The 24,443-nt window shown below is 40.5% G+C and overlaps 1 pseudogene; it reads left to right on the top strand.

Moving 5' to 3' along the window:
- The first annotated feature begins 77 nt into the window (after positions 1–77).
- On the top strand, positions 78–22,361 carry LOC130857652 (latexin-like; annotated as a pseudogene).
- Positions 22,362–24,443: the final 2,082 nt, after the last annotated feature.

Here is a 24,443-nt window from a genome sequence, read left to right as displayed (position 1 = left end):
CAGGGGCGCCTAGGGCCAGGCGTCTCCTCTCCTGCGAGCGCGAGGGAGGAAGCGGCGCCCCTGCGAGGCCGCTAGCGATGCCCGGGTGTGCCGGCTTCTGGGGCAGCGCGGAGACCGCTCCAGGCTGGACTCATCTAGACCAACGCTGCCAGGAGGAGCGCGTGTCCGGGCTAGGCTTGGGTCAGGGGGCGCTGCAGGCCCCAGCAAACAACCCAATTTTTTAAATGAAAAAAGGACTTGAATAGACCGTTCTCCAGATAAGACACACAAATAGTCAACAAGCACGTGAAAAAGATGTTAAACATCATTAGTCATGATGGAAATGCAAATTAATACCATAATGCTATACCTTCCAAACACTAGAAGGTCTAAAATCAAGAAAACTAAAAATAACAAATGTTGGCAAAAATGTAGAGAAACTGATACAGAGTTTCCCTTTGGGGAAAATGAATCAGTTCTGGAGATGGATGCTGAGACTATTTGTACTACAACGTGAATAAAGTTAATGCCATAGAACTGTATATCCAAAATGGTTTAAATGGTAAATGTTATGTGTTTTTAATCACAGTGAAAAAAATGAAGCACTGATGATACAACATGGGTAAACACTGAAAACATTCTAAGTCAAAGAAATCATACTGAAAAGGACACAGATCATAATCATCTTGTGTGCTTTAAATCCATAAAGGTTTTGAAAATGAGGGGATGGGACTCTCCTGGTCCAGTGGTTAAGATGCCACACTTGCAATGCAGGGTGTGCCAGTTCAATCTCTGGTCAGGAAACAAAGATCCCATGTGTCACAAAGCAGAAGGAAGGAAGGAAGGGAGGACAAGAGAAAGAGAGAGAGGGAAGGAAGGAGGGAGGGAGAGAGAGAGAGGGAAGGAAGGAAGGAAGGAAGGAAGGAAGGAAGGAGAAAGAAAAAGAAAGAAAGAAAGAAAGAGAAAGAAAAAGAAAGAAAGAAAGAAGAAAGAAAGAAAGAAAAAGAAAGAAAGAAAGAAAGAAAGAAAGAGAAAGAAAGAAAGAAAGAAAAAGAAAGAAAGAAAGAGAGAGAAAGAGAGAAAGAACGAATGAGCGAGCGAAAGAAGGTCTCAGGAATAGTTTCAGAAAAAGAAACCTGGAGAATGGGAAAAAACATTTCTATACCATTGGAGCAATGATGGAGGTTGAAGTAGACATGTGGATACGATTATAAGGTAGAACCATGAAACGTCCACTTTTGGGGTTTATGTGCTGGTTCCCTGGGAGAGTATTAGGTAAAACACACTGGAGTATTTTGTACTGCTACATAAAGTTTTTTAATACACTTGAAATCACAGGAAAGTAATTACTTTTCAAAACAACCATGTCGTACCATGCCAGAAATACAGACATCAAACTTTGTTATAGAGGCCAAGCCCTACCCAGATCCACTTCACCCACAGTGGTGATGCTAATCGCCCTTATAGGAGACCACATATTACAAGAGGCACCATGGGAAGATTATATTAGGAGCCACTATGTCTTGGGTGCTGTGGGATGATCTGGATGTAGTAGAAACAGTGGGATTTCTAAATTTGTTTTCCACATTAAACCACCAGAAAGCTGTTAGAACTAATAAATGAATTCAGTAAAGCTGCAGGGTACAAAATCAACCCACAAAAATCATGTGCCATCAGAACGAGAAATTAAGAAAACGATCCCATTTACAATCGCATCCAAAAAAATACCTAGGTATAAATTTGACCAAGGACATGAAAGCACCCTGAAAATTGTAAGACACTGATGAAAGAACTGAACAGACACAAATAAATGGAAAGATATCCCATGCTCATTGATGCAAAGAATATTCTTAAGTGTGGAACTGGCACAAAAACAGGCACGGGGACCAGAGGAACAGAACAAGAGTCCACAAATAAACCTACAGTTATGTGGTCAGTTGAGTCACAAGAAAGGAGCCAAGAACATACACCAGGGAAAGGACCGTCCCCTCAATAAACGATGCTGGGCAAACTGGACACTGCACACCAAAGAACAACACTGCACTCTGTCTACTTCACACACAAAAACTGGCTAAAACCCAGTTTTCCACATCAAGCCCTACCTCTCCTGGGTCCTCTGAAGACAGACACCCTCAGCACTCAGCCCCGCACAGAAACCTTCCCCCTACTTTTCCTCACCTCCTCCTTCATTGGCACCACCTCCCGGCAGGTCCTGAGGAGACCGGTCTCCCATCAGTGTGGACTCAGCCCCACGTGTTCCAGAAGCCAAAGCCCCAGTGGGTCCTGAGGAGACGGGGCTGCCATCAACTGTGCGCAGAGTCAGGTCCACGTACAGAATGTGCATTAGTGCAGTGGGTCAGAGATGCAGGCTCACATTGCCTGCCAGCCAGTGGGAATATGCAGACCAAGCTGCCCTCGCAGTTCAGTGGAGGCCCTGCCCCCTGAGGGCAGTTCTGCTGAATCCATTAAACTGTGGAAATTCAAATCGAAAAAGAGCCAGATATCCCAGGACTTCTCCAAAATGGTTAAGGAACAAATAACTTCAAATAGTATGGAAAGAAAGGAATGTAGACACAAACTTTAAAACTTACACCAAATCCGTTCAAATTTATTCACAGGTATTTAAAATGCAAAACTGAAAATTACAGAGAAACATAGAAGAAAATCAACATGACCTTGGTTTTAGTCTGTAGATCATAAGCTTTGAGATTTAACACACAAAAATCCAGTCCACAAAAGAATAAAAGTATTGCAGACTTTAAAATTAAAGATTTCTACTCTGAAAGACCTTATTCAAAAAGTCAAAAGACAAGCCACAAACTAGGAAAAAAATATTTGTAAATCACATATCCAATGACGGATTTGGACTCAAAATAGTCAGAGACCTCTACAACAACCCCATAAGAAAAAAAGGTAAGGATCTGAATCGACACCAGGCCAATAAATATATACAGATAGTAAAAATCATAAAAAGTTGTACAAAAACATTATAATGTAACTGAGCAGGACCCTGTGGGGCCTTCCTGGGACAGGCCTTCTCCTATATCCTCTGCTTTAGCTCCTCTCTGAAGTACCTAGATATCAGTGTTTGAAGCAAATTTCCAGAGTTGTATTGCAGATGTGAAACGCAAATTAACACGACAGAGAGGCATCACCTTGCTGAAACCCGAATGGCCATCAGCACAAAGTCAAAAAACAAGAAATGCTGAAGATGGCTAAGAAAAAAGGGAACCCTGATACTCTGATGGTTGGAATGTACATTGTTCACGGCCACTCTGGAGAACAGTAGGGCGTTCCTAAAAGGTCTCAAGACTAGAGATACAGAGGATACGGCATGTCCATGCATGGGCGGAGATCACGGGAGAACCATTCTTCGACGAGACACAGGCACCCCAACATTACGGGCAGCTGTGTTTACAAGAGTCTAGACCAAGAAGCAACCTAAATGCCCTTGCACGAAAAAAATGGATCAAAAACACAGGCTACATATGGACAATGCAATCACACTCAGCCATGCAATGAATGAAATCAGGCCAGTTGCAGCAACGCAGCTGGCCCTAGTGTTGGAGTTCCTCATTCCCACTACCTAGGTCCCAAATCTCTGGGCACAGTGGAGCCATCCTACAGTGCAAACATGCCTGGGACGACCAAAAAATGGGGGACCTCTGGGTGGGAAGAGTATGGAAAGGTCACCTCATCTCCACAACTCCCCCCTCCAGGTTCTTTCCTCAGAGTCTTCCCATGGGGAGAGGAGAGTACCTTCAGAAGCTGCTTTTGCAGGGTTTGCAATTTCTCTGGGTGATGAACAGGGAGCGGGGGAAGGAAAGAGACACAAGTCCTGGTGGGTTTGGACAGGAAAAGGCCACCCTCCTTCCCAAAAAGCAGTAGGAATTACCCAAAGGCTCAGGTGGTCCCAGGAACCAGAGTGGGGCTCAAAGCAATGCTGCCACCTTGTGGATGCTTCTCAAAACAGGAAGTCAAAAACCAGGGCTTAGGGGCACAGCAACTCCCAAGGCTTGCAGGGTTGGAAATGAAACCTGTTCTCAAAAAATGTCTTGGAGTTAAGTCATGAATAGGCACTCAAAAACAAGGCAGAATGACAGGAACAGGATTTCAAGAAGTAGACTGAACTGACCACAAGAGCACAGGAAGAGCTGCTCAACATCGCCAGTGACTGGTCTTGACATAAGAGCTTAGGGTTTTTCTCTAATATCTTATATAAAAACCCAAACACCCTTTTTGCCCAGCCAAACATGTCTGAAACACAAATCAACAAGACAAAGACGCATCACCTCGACAAAACCCAAATGGCCATCGGCACAAATTCGATAAACAAGAAATGCTGGAGAGGGTAAGGAGAAAAGGGACTACTACTCTCGTGGTCGGAATGGACATTGTTCACAGCCACTCCGGAGAACAGTAGGGATTTCCTGAAAAATACTCAAGGATAGAGCTACAGAGGATACGGCACGTCCACTCCTGGGCGGAGATCTCGGAGCAACCATACATCGACAAGTAACAGGCACCCCAACACTTAGAGCAGTTGTGTATACAAGAGCCTAGACCAGAAAGCAACCCAAATGCCCTTTGGAGGAAAAAAATGTGTCAAAAAAGCCGCTGGACAATGGAATGGTACTCAGCTATGCAATGAATACAATCTGGCCAGCTGCAGCAACTGGGATGGCCCAAGTGTTCGACTTCCTCATCCCCACTACCTAATGCCCAAATTTCTGGGCGCATGGGAGACATCCTACACCACAAACATGCATGGGATACCCAAAAATCGGGTCCTCTGGGCAGGAAGAGCTTGGAAAAGTCACCTCAACTCCACATCTGCCCCTTCCAGCCTCTTATCTCAGACTGTCCCCACCATGGGAAGACAGCACCCTCAGAACCAGTTTCGCACAGTTTGGAATTTCGCAAGGGGATGAACAGGAAGTGAGAAAAGAAAAGAGACAAAAGCCCTAGTGTGTTTGGACAGGAAAAGGCCACCTCCTACCCAAAATGTAGAGAGCTTACCCAAAGGCTCAGGTTGCATTGGTAACCAGAGCTATAGAAGATGGGGTACATCCACTCCTGGCTGGAGATCTTAGGAGAACCACACGTCAACGAGACACAAGCACCCCAAATTTAGGGTAGCTGTGTTTACAAGAGCCTAGTCCAAGAAGCAACCTAAATGACCTTGGAAGGAAAAAATGGATCCAAAAGATGTGCTGCATATGGACAATGTAATCATACTCAGGCATGCAATGAATGAAATCAGGCCAGTTGCAGCAACAGGGATGGCCCTAGAGTTGGACATCCTCATCCCCTATACCTAGCTCCCAAATCTGCGGCCGCAAGGGAGGCAACCTACCACTTAAACATGCCTGGGACACCCAAAACATGGGGTCACGCTGGGCCTGAAGAGCTTCGAAAAGTCACCTCATCTCCACATCTCCCCCCTTTAGCCTCTTTCCTCAGAGTATCCCCACGGGGGGAAGATAGCACCCTTGGAACCGGTTTTGCACAGCTTGGAATTTCTCCAGGGGGTGAACAGGAAGCAGGAGAAGGAAAGAGACACAAGCCCTGATGGGTTTGGACAGGACTCTCCCAAAAAGGAGGAGGACTTAACCAAAGGCTCAGGTGGCTCCAGTAAACTGCGTGGGGCTCAAAGCAATGCTGCCGCCTTGTGGCCACTTCTCGAAACAGGAAGTTGAAAACCGGGGCTCAGGGGCACGGCAATTTCCAAGGCCTGTAGGGTTGGAAATGAAACATGCCCTCAAAAAATGTTTTAGGCTTAAGTAATGAAAAAGCACTCAAAAACAAGGCAGAATTGCAGGAACCTGATTTCAAGAGATAGACTGGCGTCCCCACTAAAGCACAGGAAGAGCTGCTCAATATCGCCAGTGACTGGTCTGGCCAAAAAGGGCTTTAAGGTTTTTCCCTAATGTCTTATGGAAAAACCCAAATGCCCTTTTTGGCCAGCCAAACATGCCTGAAACTCAAATCAACATGAGAGAGAGGCATCACCTCGCCAAAACCCAGATGGCCATCGACACCTTGGAAAAAGAAGAAATGCTGGAGAGGGTAAGAAGAAAAGGGAACCCTGCTCTTCAGATGGTCAGAACGTACATTGTTCACGGCCACTCTTGAAAACAGTAGGGATTTCCTTAAAAAGACTCAATGATAGAGCTACAGAGGATACGAGACATCCACTCCTGGGCGGAGATCTCAGGAGAAACATACATCGAAAAGACACAGGCATCCCATCAATTAGGGCAGCTATGTTCTAGAGAGCCTTGACCAGGAAACCAACCACCTCAATGTCCTTGGAAGGAAAAATGGATCAAAAAGATGTGTTCCTATGGTCAATGGAATGGTACTCAGCCACGCAATGAATGAAATCAGTCCAGTAGCAGCAACAGAGATAGCCCCAGGGTTGGACTTCCTCATCCTGACTGCCTATGTCCCAAATCTATGGGTACAGCAGAGCCAACCTACAGGCCACACATGCCTGGGACACGCAAAAAATGGGTGACGTCTGGGTGGGAAAAGCTTGGAAAAGTCACCTCATCACCACATCTCTCCCCTATAGCCTCTTTCCTCAGAGTCTCCCCACAGAGGGAGGTAGCACCCTCCGAATTGGTTTTGCACAGCTTGGAATTTCTCCGGAGGATGAACGTGAAGTGGGGGAAGGAAAGAGACAGAAGCCCTGGTGTGTCTGGACTGGAAGAGGTCACCGTTGTTCCCTAAATATGGAGGAATTACCCTAAGGCTCAGTTAATTCCAGTAACTACTGTGGGGCTTGAAGCAATGCTGCTGCCTTGTGGCTGCTTCCCAAATTTGCAAGCTAAAAGCCAGGTCTGAGGGGCACGGCAATTCCCAAGGCCTGCAGAGTTGGTAAAGACACCTGCCCTCGAAAAATGTCTTGGGGTAAGTCATTAAAAGGCACTTGAAAATAAGGCAGAATTGCAGAAACCGGATTTCAAGAGGTAGACTGGTCGCACAACAAAGGGACAGGAAGAGCTGCTCAACATCACCAGGGACTAGTATGGCCAGAAAGTCATACGGCTTTCTCCTTAAGGTATTATGGAAAAACCTGAGTGCCCTTTTTGGCCAGGCAAACATGCTTGAATCGCAAATCAACACAACAAAGAGGCATCACCTCGCTGCAACCCAAATGGCCACTGGCACAAATTCAAAAAACAAGAAATGCTGCAGAGGGCCAGGAGAAACGGAATGCTGCTACTCTGATGGTCAGAATGTACATTGTTCACGGCCACGCTGGAGAACAGTAGGGATTTCCTAAGAAAGGCTCAAAGATAGATTTACAGAGGATATGGCATGTCCACTCCTGGGCAGAGATCTCGTGAGACCCACATATCGATGAGACTCAGGCATCCCAACATTTAGGACAGCTGTGTTTACAAAAGCCAAGATCTGGAAGCAACCTAAATGCCCTAGGAAGTAAAAATGGATCAAAAACACGTGCTCCATATGAACAATGGAATCGTATTCCTGCATGCAATGAATGAAATCAGGCCAGCTGCCGCAAAGGGGACGGCCCTAGAGTTGGACTGCCTGAAACCCACTATCTAGGTGCCAAATCTGTGGGTGCAGGGGAGCCAATCTACTGCTCAAACATGCCTGAGACACCCAAGAAATGGTGGACCCTCTGGGCTGGAAGAGCTTGGAAAAATAACATCATCTCCACATTCCGCCCCCAGCCTCTTTCCTCAGAGTTCCCCCACAGTGGGAAGACAGCACCCTCGAAGCCAGTTTTGCATGGCTTTCAATTTCTCTGGGGGATGAACAGTAAGCATGGGAAGTAAAGAGACAGAAGCCCTGGTGTGTTTGGACAGGAACAGGCCACCCTTCTTCCCAAAAGAGGAGGACTTACCCTAAGGCTCAGGTTGCCCCAGTAACCAGAGTGGGGCGCCAAGCAATGCTGCCTCCTTGTGGCTGCTTCCCAGAACAGCAAGTTGAAAACCTGGGCTCAGGGACACAGCAATTCCCAAGGCCTGCTGGGTTGGAAATGACACCTGTCCTTGAAAAATGTCCTGGGGGTAAGTCATTAAGAGACTCTGAAAATGAGGCAGAACTGCAGGAAAAGGATTTCAAGAGGTAGACTGGACTTGCCAGTAAAGCCCAGGAAGAGCTGATCAACCTCGCCTGTGGCTGGTGTGTCCAAGTATGGCGTACTGGTTTTTCCATAAGATATTATGAAAAGCCGAACGTCCTTTTTCGCCAGCCAAACATGCCAGAAATGCAAATCAACACAACAAAGAGGCATCAGCTCCTCCCAGCTGGAGTGGCATCGGCACAAAGTCAAAAAACAAGCAATGCTGGACAGGGTGAGGAGAAAAGGGAACCCTGCTACTCTGATGATGGGAATGTACAATGCTCACGGCCACTCTGGAAAACAGTAGGGAGTTTTTTTTTTAAGTCTCAACAATAGAGCTACAAAGGATACAGCACGTCCACTCCTGGGCAGAGATCTTGGCAGTACCATAAGTCAATGAGAAAAAAGGCACCCCAACATTTAGTGCAGCTTTGTTTACAGAGCCTAGGCCTGGAAACAACATAAATGTCCTTTGAAGGAAAAAATATATAAAGAAGATGTGCTACATATATCCAATGTAATATTACGCAGTCATGAAAGGAATGAAATTACTGCAGTTACAGCAACTCGGATGGCCCTAGAGTAGGACTGCCTGATCCTCACTGTGTAGGTCTCAAATGTCCAGGGGCAGGAAAGCCAACCTACAGCTCAAACATGCCTGGGACACCCAAAGGATAATGGACCCTCTGGGCAGGAAGAGATTGGAAAAGTCACCTAATCTCCACATCTCTTCCCTCCAGTCTCTTTTTTTAGCTTCTCCCTACAGGGGGAAGACAGCTCCTTCAAAGTTGGTTTGGCTCAGCTTAGAAATTCTCCAGGTGACGAACGAGAAGTGGGGAAATGAATGAGACATGAGCCCTGGTGCTTTTGCACAGGAAGAGGCCACTGCCCTTCCCCCAAAATGGAGGACTTACCTGGAGGCTCAGGTTGTTGCCCCAGTAACCAGAATGGGGCTTGAAGCAACGCTGCTGCCTTGTGGCCACTTTCCAAAAGAGCAAGTTGAAAACCAGTTCTCAGGGGCCTGGCAATTCCCAAAGCCTGCAGACTTGGAATGACACTCGCCCTTGAAAAATGTCTTGGGGTAAGTCATCGAAGGGCACTGGAAAACAATGCAGAATGCAGATACCTGATTTCAAGAGGTAGATTTTACTCTCCATTAAAGCACAGAAAAAGCTTCTCAACATCACCAATGACTGGGTAAGCCAAAAAAGGGTGTTGGGGTTTTTCCATAAGATATTAGTGCAGCCCTAAGATCTTATGGAAAAACCAGAATGTCCTTTTTATTCAACCAAGTATCCAGGAAGTGCAAATCAACACCACAAAGAGGTGTCACCTGGCAACAGGCAGAAAGGTCTTCATCACCAAGTCTAAAACAATGTAATGCTATAAATCAAGTATACTCCAAAAAATTGAAATGAAATGAAATGAAATGAAATAATATAGAGCTACCAGACTATCCAACAAGTTCACTCTTGCAGGCATATCTGAAGAAAAGCATAAATCCAAAAGACACATCTTCCCCAATGTTCGCCGCAGCACTACTTACAGCAGCCAAGACACGGAAGCAAACAAAATGTCCATCCAGAGATGAATGGGTAAAGATATGTGGTATATTGTATACATATATATACAATGGAATATGACTCAGCCATAAAACAGAACAAAATAATGCCATTTGCAGTAACATGGATGGACCTAGAGATGATCATACTAAGTGAAGTTAGTCTGACAGAGTAAGACAAATATCGTATATCACTTACAGGTGGAATCTAAAAAGTGATTCAAATAAACTAACTTAGAAAACATATACAGACTCACTGACTTAAAGAACAAATTTATGGTTACCAAAGGGGAAAGTTGGGTGGCAGGTATATATAAGCAGCTAGGGATGAACAAACAGTAATATACATATAAGATAGATAAGCAAAAGGACCCACTGTATAGCACTGGGAACTCTACTCACTATTCTGGGAACACGTTAATGAGAGAAGAATCTGAAAAAGAATGCATATATGTATATATGTAACTGAATCACTTGCTGTGCAACTGAAACTAACACAACATTGTAAATCAGCTATACTCCAATAAAATTTAAATTAAAAAAAAATCACCAATGCTTCAAAAATAAAAAAAAAGAATTTCCGTGTATTTTTATGGCTTGACAGCTTACTTTTTTAGTGTTCCATGTCATTCCACTCCCAGAATATCTTAATAGTATATTATTTCTTTCATTTATTTGAGGACACCTTAGGTTCATTCACAGTTTGGCAATATTAAATAAGATGCTATAAATATCCATTTGCAGGGGGTTTTTTGTCTGGACGTATGTTTTAAACGACTTTCAGTATATATCCATGAGAACTCTTGCTGGATTGTATGGTAAGAGACTGTTCAATACTATAGCAAGAGTCAATCTGACTACCAAAGTAGCTTTATGATTTTTCATTTCCACCAATAACAAATGAGATTTCCTATTGTTCCACATCCTCTACAGCATTTGTTCTTGTCATTGCTCACATTTGGGGCATTCTAAGTGTTATATAGCAGTATATAATTGTATTTTTAATTTGGTTTTTAATAGTAGCATGGAATCTGGATTATTCTTCCATACACTTATATGCAAAGTGTCTATTTTCTTTGGCGAGGTGTCCGTGAAATTTGTTAGTCCACTTTTTATTTGGGCTGCTTTTATTTTTTTCTACCCAATCTGTATTAACTTTATTCTTTTCATACCTTATTGCATTAGCAAAGACTTGGAGTAAAATATTGAAAAGGAGTGATGAAAGGGGACATCCTTGTTTTTTACCTGATCTTAGTGGAAAAGCTTCATGTTTTTTACCATGAGGTAAGATAAAAGTATTTTTGTAGATTTTTGTTATCACTTGAGAAAAGTCCAGTCTATTTCTTTAACTGAGAGTTTTATGAAGAAAGGGTGTTGAATTTTTTCAAAGGTCTTCTGAATCTATTGATATGCCAGTGATTGTCTTCTTTAGGTTGTTGATATGATGGATATAATTATTTGATTTCAGAATGTTGAACCAGCCTTGCATGCCTGGGATTAATCCCTCTCATTCATGATATAAAATTCTCTCAAAACATTGTTGGATTCAATTTGTTAATATTTTGTTGAGGATTTTTGCATGGATGTTCCTGAAAGATATTGGTCACTAGTTTTCTTTGCTATTCATATTTTCCTCTGAGATTGGATGTTGTGGTTTTGGCATCAAACATTCATTTGGGGGAAATTCTCAGTCATTTTTAAAAAATATTTTCCATTCTTTGTTATCTTTATTCTCCTCCTGCGATACCCATTACTTATATGTCATAGCATTTTTTGTTGTTCCACAATTATCGATTATTCTGTTCTATTGATTTCTTTCCTGCCCATTTTCTCTTTTCCTTTGAGATCTGAAGGTTTCTCTTGATATATCTTCGAGCTCACAGATATTTCTCCTCAGTCAGCTCTTTGGCTGTTAAAACAACATACGAGAGACTTCGTAGTTTATAAAGAAACAGAATTTTTTTTTCTCATAACGGCTGAGGCTGAAGAGTTCAAGAACAAGTTACCAGCTGACCTAGTGTCTGGTGAGGGACAAATTTCTTGTTCATAATGTGGGTCTTCTGGCTCTGCAATGAAATGATGGACTGCGCATAAGAGCTTCTGTGAGGTACATTTATTAGGTCACTAATCCCATGTTTGAGGTCTCTGGCTCATGACCTAATCACCTCCAAAAAGCCCACCTCCTAGTACCATCAACATGGGAGCTGGGTTTCAAAATTTGAAAATTAGAGGTACAAAATGTTTACACCATAACAGGGACCACGGAGTTAATACATTTTTTCTTTCATGTTAAAGGTTTTGCACACACATATTTATTATTTAATCCCCAAACCCTTAATTGTTTGTTTCTTAAGACTCTTTTCCCGTATAGGCCACTACAGAGCATTGAGTACATTTCCCTGTGCCATACAGCAGCTCCTTATTATCAATAGTTATCTATTTTATATATACTAGTGTGTATATGTCAGTCCCAGTCTCCCAATTTATCCCTCCCCCACTTATCCCCTGGTAACCATAAGTTTGTCTTCCACATCAATGACTCTACTTCTCTTTTGTAAATAAGTTCATTTGTACCTTTTTTAATAGCAATATCATATGATAAGCAATATAAGCAATGTATAAGCAATATCATATGATATTTGTCTTTCTGTTTCTGACTTGCTGCACTCAGTATAACAACCTCTAGGTCCATCCATGTTGCTGCAAATCCCTTAATAGTTAAGGATAACTCTCAATTTTTTCCAGCATGTTGTCACCTATTCTTTCTGGCAGACATGTGATAACACTTTTTAAACAGGGATATTGAGACCAAGCCTCCTGACCTGCAAACAAACAAAACATCATTCATATAGTGAAAATTTTAGGACATCAAAGGATGAAGACACTTGGGCTAAATCCTTTAGCACTCATTGCTCATGGAGGGCAGGGGAGTTTGACTTACTGATCTTCCTTATGTGCATGTCTTCCTAATGGGGTATTCCACTTCAAACTTATAAGATGCGGGACCACATCATGGAGCATACCAATCTCTACTACAGATTCTGAAGCAGCAAAAACAAACAAACAAAAAAACCCAACCTGATGAATCCATCCAAAGGATTCTGTCTACATTGTTACAGTAGTTTCCCGCCAACTGTGAACCCATTTCAAACCCTATCACTTGAACCTGTTTTTATTTTTTTCAATTGCAAGAATGTTAATCTGAAGGAGTCACGTGCTCTGGTAATATTACACTATCCCTTGTGCAAGTATGTAGGGACTCAAGGAGCTATGGGAGGCTACCATGAGAGGTTGCCTAGACTAATTAGAACATTTCATTTAGTGTTGGCTCTTCTCTCTAAGGTTTCTACTGCCTTCTTCTTTTTGTAGCTATGAGCATCGAGAAAGTGACCAAAAGAAGGCCCTTCTCTTTTTCTGCCCATGAATACAGCCATGATTAACCCCACAGACCTTGGTGCTTCCAGAACCCCTGAACCTACTGACCCTCCATGAATGGCATCACATAGAAAAGGATGGTGACATGTATACCTGTTTAAAACATGCTATAAAATTTTCAACTCTTCCCTTCCTCATAATTCCAAAGAATAGATTTCTTTGCATTTCTGCTTAATGCTGTGAGAGTTGGTATATAAGTTAAGGGAGGTGTCAGGGCACACCAAAAGAGAGGCTAACTGCACAGAAAATACAGGCAGGTATATTTCTGTGTAGTTTCAAGCAGCTTATTGGCTATATCAACCACGGTGACACGTTGACCGTTCCTCTTTCTACTAGTAGTAAAACAAACAAATATAAAGGATATTAAGCTGCTTGTTTTATCCCCACCTCTCACAATTATCTGGATTCACACATAGAACAAAGAAGGGCCCTTACTACCATCTTACCCAAGACTTGAGAACTAGAGAATGTCCAACTTTTTCCAGGGAATATTTTCATATTCCCCAATCAGACCTATGAAGGAATCTTCTCTTTTCTGTTTAATGAAGTCATATCTCTCACAGCATCCCATCATCACCAAAACTGGAAAGAAATTTGAAGGTTCTTAGATTTTACCATATTTGAAATTCCAATACCTTAGCCTGACACATTTTTGGATTTTATAAAAAAATATATTTTAAATGAGACAAAAAAATATTTTTATGATGCAAATCAGCAGCAATAGTTTTATATTTTTTTTTCTGTGCCACTTTCACACAAAAGTCTCATGGGGTGATGTAAAGTAGTCCAGTTGGGTACTGTGCAATTAGGATGCAAGCAATCCTACCCAACACTGGAACAGAGAAAGATACCATCTTTATTTTATTTTTCAGGTAATTAATCTGTCTTTTGCCCCAAGGAGAGAAACAACTGGCATCTTCCATCAATGTGTTGTACAAAAATCTGTGAACAGAGAATTCAAGCAGAGGCTGACACAGGAGGTAAAAACAAAAAAAGAGACCCTTGGGGAATTTTCTCCTAACCTATTGCAATCTCCCATTTAAAATGCGGGAATAATCAATCTCCTGAGGAAAAAGGCCCAAGGAAGGTTTTTTTATGTGGTATGATGGGATTGCTAAGGATTTCAGGAGGCAAGAAGCATTGGTGAGAATGGCCATGAGACGTCAGAGAAAAGTCAGATCCAGGGATGAAGTGATGTTTACTTCTGTGAATCAATGCGAGGTAGGAGCCAATGAAAAGAAAGCTGAATACAACATTTTCTGAATAAACGTAATCTTTCAGCTGTCATAGAAAAAATTAATTTTCACTGTGATACAACATATTTATTTTGTTTGAAAAGTTAATTTAAATTTAGAGCTCAACAATAAGATTTATTGAAGAAAAGAAGACATCTCTGTGGATTAGAATAAATAATGAGTTCTGCTACTGATGAGAAGACTACATATATAAATAGGAATAACACTAAATAATTAAGTAGGAAAAGGAGTTCCCTGGAGGCGCAGTGGTTAAGACTCTGCCTGCCAATGCATGAGACACAGGTTCAATCCCTGGTCCAGGAAGATACCACATGCTGCAAAGCAACTAAACCTGTGTGACACAACTACTGAGCCTGTGCTCTAGAGCCCATGAGCCGCAACTACTGAGCCCACATGCCACAATTATTGAAGCCCACGCACCTAAAGCCTGTGTTCCACAACAACAGAAGTCACCGCAATGAGAAGCCCATGCACTGCAACAAAGAGTAACCCCTGCTCGCCACAACTAAAGAAAGCCCATGCGCAGCAACAAAGACCCAACACAGCACTAAATAAATAAATAAATAATAAATAAATAAATTTATTTATTTAAAGATAATAAATAAATAGGAAAATAACAAATTAGATATTATTAACATTAAAAACTGACAATCATCTAAAGACAGAGAAGGAGAGACAGAAAGAGAGACGAACTCATACAAGCATATATAAAAAACTCCTAAATTAGAAGTCCTTCAATAAGAAGATAATGCAACAGCAAAAATGGTGAAAATATACCAAAAGAAATTTCAAAAAAGAGAATACAGAATGTTAAGTAAACATATAGAAAGATGCTTGGCTTCTTAGTAGTCAATGAAATACAACAAAACCAATACCTGGAATTAACTCCCACCAACCAGAAAGCTCAAAGGAAAATGACAGGTATTATCAAGTTTGGCAAAAATGTGTATCATCCTTGAATGTCATTCACTGCTGCTGAGGATGAAAATTCATACAGATGTTTTGAAAATATTTACAAGTATCTAAAAAGATAAACACAAGAAACCTGTGACTTGAAAATTTTACTACTACATACATACTGAGCAATAATCGATACACATACCCCCAAAGCACAAGTTCTAGAATTTATATACCAGTGCTACTCTCAATAGATACAAACTGGAAATCACTCACATTGTTAAACACATTGCAATGAATTAATTAATAGTTAAATATTTACACTATGGAATCATATGCCACAGTGGCCATGCAGGATCACAGCAACAGGCAACCACATAGGTGTATTCACAAACAACATAAGGAATAAAATAGCCCAACCCAAAAGTGGTTATACTGCATCATATCATTTATGTAAAATACAAAATACAGGTAAAGTGATCTTTTTGTTAGACACCAGAACAATATAAACCTTAAGGGGAATCACTAGAATGGGAACCAGGGGGCCTCTGAGTGTCTAGCGATTTTCTATCTTTGTCTAGAAGCTATATACAGAGCGTATTTAGTTTCTGAATTTTCTGAAATTTGTCATTTTCTTATAAACCATGCATGGTTTTAGTTTTTTATATATAACACAAAGTAAAAAAATATAGACTAGGGAAGGTAATTATATTAGCATTTTAATGTCCATGTTTTCTCAAGGTGGAAGTGAAAGGTATTAAATACTTGACATTGTGATTACTTTTTAAGTGTAAGCTGAAAATTTGAGATTAATAAATAAGATATACTTCATATATAATCATCAAAGAGGAGGGGTAGAAAGGAGTCTTATTTTTTTTTTATTAATACAAAATAGTTAAGATAGAAAATAATGAAAATAGACTAGGTTTAAAAAAGAGCACACAACAACATGGTAAATGTAAACCGAAGTATTTTTAGAGCTATAGTAAATGTAAATGGACTAATATCTCCTATTAAAGTGTAATTTTTTTTTGCATTATGTGCAACTGAATTTTTTCACAATATACAGGTAAAATAAAAGAATTAAATTAGAAAGGAGAATACATTCCATGTATTTAAAAACAATAAAGCAATCAATGCATCTTAGATAAAGTAGTCTTTAAGCTTAGAACAGTTTGTCATTATTGTAATTAATATTATCTCAATTTCTTAAACAATATTTCAATACTTTTTGTATTTGAAAAATATCTTAATTTTTTTCTTTGCCTTCTTGTAGTCTACTACATGGTAAATATTTAGGTGCTAACATTTTCTAAAAATGTATTTTTTTTACAGCCAACCAAAACTGAATCAAAAAGAAATAGATAACTTGAACAAACTGATCACTTGAAGTGAAATAGAATCTGTAATTTAAAAAACTCCCTATCAATGAAACTCCAGGATTAGATGGTTTCACAGGCAAATTCTACCAAACATACAAAGAAAAACTTATACTGATTCTTCTCAGACTCTTCCAGAAGATTTATAAGTAAGGAATACTTTCAAAGACATTCTATGAAGCTGCCATCACCCTGATATCAAAATCATATGGGGATTACTCTGGTGGTCTAGCAGTTAAGATTTCTCCTTCCAGTGCAGGAGATGGGGATCCAATCCCTGGTCGGGGAGCTAAGATCCCACATGCTTCACAGGCAAGAAACCAAAACATAAAACAGAAGCAATATTGTAACAAATTCAATAAAGCCTTAAAAAAAAGACACTATCAAAAAAGAAAATTATAGGCCAATATCTCTGATAAATATAGATGCAAAAATTCTCAACAGAATATTGAAAACCAAATCCAGCAACACATAATAAGATCATACACCACGACCAAATATGATTCACCCCAGTGTCACAAAGATGTTTCAATATACACAAATCAATCAATGTGATACACCCCATCAACAAAGGAAAAGCGAAAACCAAATGATCATCTCAATAGATGCCAAAAAAGCATTTGAAAAATTCAACATCCATTCATGATAAAAACACTTACCAAAGTGGGTCTAGACAGAACATACCTCAACATAATAAAAGCAATTTATGACATACCTACAGCCAGTATAATGCTCAAAGTTCAAAAGCTAAAAGCCTGCCCACTAAAATCTGGAACAAGACAAAGATGCCCACTCTCATCACTTCTCTTCAATATAGTATTGTAAGTCCTAGTCACAGCAATCAGACAAGCAAAAGAAATAAAAGGTATCCAAATTGGAAGGAAAGAGGTAGACATGTCATTATATGCAGATGACATGATAATATATATAAAGGAAACCCTAAAAATTCCACACAAAAACTACTAGAACTGATCGACAAATTCAGCAAAGTAGCAAGATACAAGATTAACATACATAAATTGGTTGCATTTCTTTACATTAACAATGAAATATCAGAAAGGGAATGTAAACAAATGATCCCTTTTAAAATGGCATCAACATAAACAGACACAGATGTAGAGAACAAACACATGGACACCAAGTTGAAAAAGCTGGGGGGGGGGTTGGGGTGGGAAGACTTGGGAGATTGAAATTGCCATATATACAGTACTAATAAGAAAAAATATATCAAATTGTACACTTTAAATATATACAGTTTATTGTATGTCGATTATATCTCAATAAAATTTCTTAAAAAAAAAAACAGGTTAAAAAAATGACATAAAAAAAATCAAACAAAATACTTAGGAATAAACCTCACCAAGGAGGTGAAAGACTTATATGCTGAGAACTACAAAACATTAGTAAAAGAAATGGAAGATGATTCAAAGAAATGGAAAGACATTCCACGCTCTTGGACTGGAAGAATTAATAGTGTTAAAATGGCCATACTACCCAAAGCAATCTACAGATTTAATGTGATCCCTATCAAATGATCCATAACATTTTTCAAAGAACTAGAACAAATAATTGTAAAATGTATATGGAAACATAAAAATTCATAATTGTCAACACAATCCTGAGGAAAAAGAACAAAGCAGGAGGCATAACCCTCCCTGACTACAGACAATACTACAAAGTTATAGCAATCAAAACAGCATGGTACTGGCAAAAAAAACAGACATATGGATCAAGGAACAGAATAGAGAGCCCAGAAATAAACCCATACACCATGATCAATTAACCTTTGACAAAGGAGGCAAGAATATACAATGGGGAAAAGACAGTCTCTTCAGCAAAGTGGTATTTTGAAAGTTGGACAGCTGCACCATAAAACTCCTAGAAGAGAACATAAGGAAAACATTCTCTGACATAAATCATATCAAAGTTTTCCTAGGTAGATCTCCCAAAGCAGTACAAATACAGTAAGTCCCCTACATATGAACCTTCAAGTTGCAAATTTTCAAAGATGCAAACATGCACTCTCATGTCCGATCATGTAAATTAAGCTCACGTCTGGTGTATATCGTCTTTTGTGCTTTTGTGTACTTTACAGTACTGTATAGAGTACAGTAGTACAGTACCTTTACTTCAAGCTTAAGATGGCTGGAAGCAGGTGTAAAAGCAGTGGTGATGTAGCTGGTACTGCTAAGAAGCCCCAAGAGATAATGATGGAAACAAAAAAGAAAATAATTGAGAGAGTGGAGTGAGGCAAAAAGATGTTAGACAGCACTCATTCTTATAAAATGAATCATTCAACCAGTGGCATGATTCTAAAGAACAAGGACAAGATCATGAAACGTGAAGTCTGCTGTGCCAATGATATTGACAAAATATCAAAGCATGGAAAAGTGATGGAGGAGATGGAGAAACCTCTCAGTGTGTGGATGCAGGATCAACATCAGCATCGAGTCCTGCTCAGCTTAATGCTGATTCAAGAGAAAGCTAAAAGCCTTTATGAAGACTTGAAGAAGAAACACAGCAAAGAATCAGAGGGCACATATTTTAATGCCAGCCATAGCTGTTTTCATCAGTTCAAGGCTAGAGACAATATTCACAATGTAAAAGTGAAGTGGAGAGGCAGCAAGTGCAAATATGGAGGTTGCCCAGGAATTTCATGAAATGCTTTGAGAAATTATTAATCAATGTGTGTATTTACCCAAACAGGGTTTTTTGGTTTTTTTGTTTTTAATATAAATTTATTTATTTATTTATTTATTTATTTATTTATTTATTTATTTATTTATTTTATTGGTTGTGTTGGGTCTTTGTTGCTGTACACAGGCTTTCTCTAGTTGCGGCGAGCGGGGGCTACTCTTCCTTGTGGTGCAGTGGCCTCTTGTTGCAGAGCACGGGCTCTAGGTGCATGGACTTCAGTAGTTGCAGCACATGGGCTCCATAGTTGTGGCTCACGGGCTCTAGAGCACAGGCTCAATAGTTGTGGCGCACGGGCTTAGTTGCTCCCTGGCATGTAGTATCTTCCTGAGGCAGGGATCGAACCCATGTCCCCTGCTTTGGCAGGTGGATTCTTACCCACTGCACCACCTAGAAAGTCCCCAAACAGGGTTTTAATGTGGATGAGACACAACTGTATTGGAAAAGAATGCCAGACCAAATATCAGTAAGGAGGAAAAGTTGATGCCAGGCTATAAAGAAGCAAAGCATAGGCTAACTCTGTTGTTTGGTGGCAATGCTTCCAGTGATATGAAGCTGAAGTCTCTCTTAGTTTATCACTGAGAGAACCCAAGAACCCTTAAAAACATAGCCAAGGGCTCTCTTCCGGTTGTGTGGAAGAGTAACCCCAAAGCCTGGGTTACACAGGCCATTTTCCAGGACTGTTTTTTCCACCGCTTTATCCAAGAGTTAGAGAAATATAGCTTGGAGAAGGACATCCCATTCAACATTCTATTGCTGCTTCACAATGCTCTGGGCCAACCCCATTCATGGACGCTTTCATCCCGACATCAAAGTAGTGCATCTGCCACCAAATACTATGTCACTCATCCAACCTATGGACCAGGGAGTGATAGCAACTTTCAAGAAATATTATTTATGTCACACTTTTCATCAGGTAGTAAGGTGAGTGATGAATCAGGAACAACCTTGCGACAATTTTGGAGGACTATAATATCTACAAGGACATAAAAAACATTGACTTTCTTGGTGTGAGGTTATAACCGCCACCATGAATGGTGTTTGGAAGAACCTTCGCCCACAATTTGTTCATGATTTTTGTGGATTTGAGAAGATAGATGAGTAGTCCGAAGAGGTCTTCAGCAACGTAGTGACCCTCAGCAAGAAGCTGGAGCTAGATCTACAAGAGGTTGACTTCATTGAACTCCTTGCTGTGAAACATGGGGAGCTTACTAATGAAGACCTGATAGAACTGCAGGCCCAGAGAAAGAATGAAGAGGACAAGAGGAAGAAGTAATTGAAAAACTGAAGAGATTCACGACACAGGAAATGGCAAGGGGATTTTCTTTATTTGAGGAGGCACTGTTAGTTTTTGAGGCACAGGACCCAAACATAGAATGGTACACGAAGGTAGCAGCAGCCATTCAGAATGCAATCCAGTGCCACCTTGTCACCTATGATGAGAAAAAAGGAGCTACTGCCCAGACATCAATGGATTATTTTTTCAATAAGGTAGATAGAATTGAATTCCAGCAAGGAAGCAGAACCTGTGCCATCAATGTTAGGCATGAGTGAAATTGCAGCTTGCCCTCTGTCTCCAATTGCTGATGATCCTTCATCTCTACCATCTCCCACCTCCTCTCCCTCCTCCAGTCAGTAACACTTCTTGCCTGTTCACTCAATGCCAGCCCTAGTATGCCAGCTGTTGTACTGTGCTACTGCAGTTTTCAAGGTACTGTACATAAGATCAAAAATGTTTTCTTTATTTTTTGTGTTTGTTTTTTATACATTGTTTGTGGGAAAAGTATTATAAACCTATTATGGTACAGTATTATACAGCCAATTGTGTAAGTTGGGTACCTAGGCTAACTTTGTTGGACTTACAAACAAACTGGACTTAGAAACATGTTCTCAGAATAGAACTTCTTCATATGTAGGGGACTTACTGTAAAAGCAAAAAAGAAACAGGACCTAATCAAACTTATACCCTTTTGCACAGAAAAGAAAACCATAATCAAAATGAAAATACAACTTATGGACTGGGAGAAAATATTAGCAAATGATGAGCCTGACAAGGGCTTAATTTCCCAAATATACAAACAGCTCATACAACTCAATACAAATAACAAATAACTCAATCAATAATTGGGCAGATGACCTAAATAAACATTTCTCCAAAGAAGATATACAGATAGCCAACAGGTACATGAAAAGATACTCATCATCACTAATTATTAAAGAAATGCAAATGCACAATTGCAGTGAGGTACCGCTTCACACTGGTTGGAATGGCCATCATTTAAAAAAAACCTAGAGCAGCAGGCAAGACGCGGGGCACATTTCCCTTGGTGTTAAGCTTGAACAGCCCCACACAAGCCCAGCTGCTGCTCACCAAGAATGGAAATACCTCCGACCCGGAAATACCTCCGACCCACTACCCAGCCTCCAGGGCAGCCTCGGTGGTAGAGAGCTGCATCAACTACCAGCAGGGGACCCCCACAAGGTGTTTCTGGTGCAGACAGTCAAACAAGCCAGCCTAGAGGATATTCCAGGAAGAGGACATAAGTATCGCCTTAAATTTTCTTTGGAAGAAATTATCAAAAAACAAGTTACAGTGAATTGCACAGCTGAAGTACTGTACCCTCCAATGGGACAAGATGCTGCACCAGAAGTCAATTTCACATTTGAAGGAGAAATTAGAAAGAACCCAGATGAGGAAGATAACACATTTTATCAAAGACTGAAGTCTATGAAGGAACCACCAGAAGCACAAAATATTCCAGACAGTTTTGGAAATGTGCCTCCGGAAATGAAGCCAGTTCGACATTTAGCCTGTGTTGCCTGTGGTTATATAATATGGCAAAATTCTACTGAAACTACATGGTATAAAATGGCAAAAATTCAAACTTTCAAGCAAGTGCAAAGAAATTATGACTTCATTGAGTTAGACTACACCATTCTAATTCATGACATTGCATCTTAGGAGATTATTCCTTGGCAAATGCAAGTTCTCTGCAATCCATGGCACTAAAGTAAAACATAATAGCTGTCTGCCAAAGGAAGCACAATTGGAATAAATGAAGACCATAACATTCGATGAAGTATAAACATGCTTATTAATGATGTGTCTACCAGTCTTCATTGATATCTAACTTAAAGGGTCAGACAAATCCCTAAAATGTCACTTTGTATCAATGGCCTGAACTACAGAATTATATAGCTTCCGTAATAAAGAACATCACAATGTAAAAGTGTCTTATCAACAGTAACAGTGCTATGTATATCCCCTAATAAAAACCTTTAAATTAAAAAAAAAAAAACCTACAAATAACAAATGCTGGAGGGGGTATGGAGGAAAGGGAACCCTTTTACACTGTTGGTGGCAATGTAAGTTGGTGCAGCCACTGTGGAAAACAGTATGGAAGTTGCTCAAAAAACAATAAAGAATGGGGAAGAAAAGATGGCAGTGAAGTAGAAGGACATGGAGTGCACCTCTTTCCACAGATGTATCAGGAATACATCAATAGATGCAATAATTCCCACAGAAGACTAGCTGAATACTAACAGAAGACCTTGGACACCAGAAAGGACTACAAGGATCCCAACATAACTGGTGCCCAGACGAGCAACCTCTGGAGTCTGGATTCCTTGACCAAAAGTCAAGTCTGAGGCTCTGGGGAGGGAGCATTGAGTCCAGGAAGCTAGACTACTAGAGTCATCAGCCACAGGGAATATTAACTGCAGAGAACTCTCATGGAGGCCTCTATCAGAGTCTAAGACTTGGCTTCACCTGACTGCCTACAACTGCCAGTGCTAGATACCTCACATCAAACTACAAACAAGACAGGAACACAAACCCACCCATCAGCACGTAGACTACCTAAAGCCATATTAAGCTCACAGACACCCTAAAACACACCACCTGACGGGGCCCTGCTCATCAGAGGGAAAAGACTCAGATCCACACACCAGAAAGCAGGCACCAGACCCTCCCACCAGGAAGCCTACTCAAGACACTGGACCAACCCCACTACAGGGGGCAGAGTACAGAAACAAGAGGAATTACTACTAGGCAGCATAGGGAAAGGAGACAGCAAATATTACAAATTAGACAAAATGAGAAAACAGAGAAACACATTGCAGGCAAAGGAGCAAGATAAAAACCCACAAGACCAAATAAATGAAGAGGAAATAGGCAAATTGCTTGAAAAAGAATTCAGATTAATGATAGTAAAGATGATCCAAAATCTCAAAAACTAAATAGAGAAAATACAAGAAACATTTAATAAGCCCTAGAAGAACTGAAGAGCAAACAAAAAGTAATGAACAACACAATAATGAAATATTCAATATAAAAATTTCATTTTAATAATGAAATTAAAAATACTCTAGATGGGGGACTTCCTAGGTGGTGCAGTGCTTAAGAATCCACCTGCCAATGCAGGGGGCCCAGGTTCAATCACTGCTCCAGGAAGATCCCACATGCCATGGAGCAACTAAGCCCATGACCCACAACTATTGAGCCTGTGCTCTAGAGCCCGTGAACCACAACTATTGAGCCTGTGTGCCACAACTACTGAAGCCCACGCATCTAGAGCCTGGGCTTCATAACAAGAGAAGCCACCGCATTGAGAAGCCTGAGCATTGCAATGAAGAGTAACCCCCGCTCTCCACAACTAGAGAAAGCCCATGCGCAGCAACAAAGACCCAACAGAGCCAATAAACAAATTGAATAAATAAATAAATTTATTTTAAAAAATACTCTAGATGGCATAAACAGCAGAATTACTGAGGCAGAAGAATGAGTGAGTTGGAAGATAGAATGGTGGAAATAACTGCCACATAGCAAGAAAAAGAAAAAAGAATAAAAATGGAAGACAGTCTTAGAGACCTCAGTGACAACATTAAGCATACCAACATTGGAATCATAGGCATCCCAGAAAAAGATGAAAAACAGAAAGGGTCTGAGGAAATATTTGAAGAGATTATAGTCCAAAACTTCCCCAACATGGGAGAGGAAATAGTCAATCAAGTCCAAGAAGTGCAGAGAGTCCCATACAGAATAAACCCAAGGAGAAACACACTTAAACACAAAGAAAAAATATTAAAAGCAGCAAGAGAAAAGCAAAAGATAACATATAAGGGAAAACCCTTATGGA

Source organism: Hippopotamus amphibius, chromosome 7 (assembly GCF_030028045.1).
Source record: "Hippopotamus amphibius kiboko isolate mHipAmp2 chromosome 7, mHipAmp2.hap2, whole genome shotgun sequence".
NCBI classification, from domain to species: Eukaryota; Metazoa; Chordata; class Mammalia; order Artiodactyla; family Hippopotamidae; genus Hippopotamus; species Hippopotamus amphibius.
Note: the sequence above shows the minus strand (reverse complement) of the source record. Positions and strands in the feature narration are given on the sequence as shown.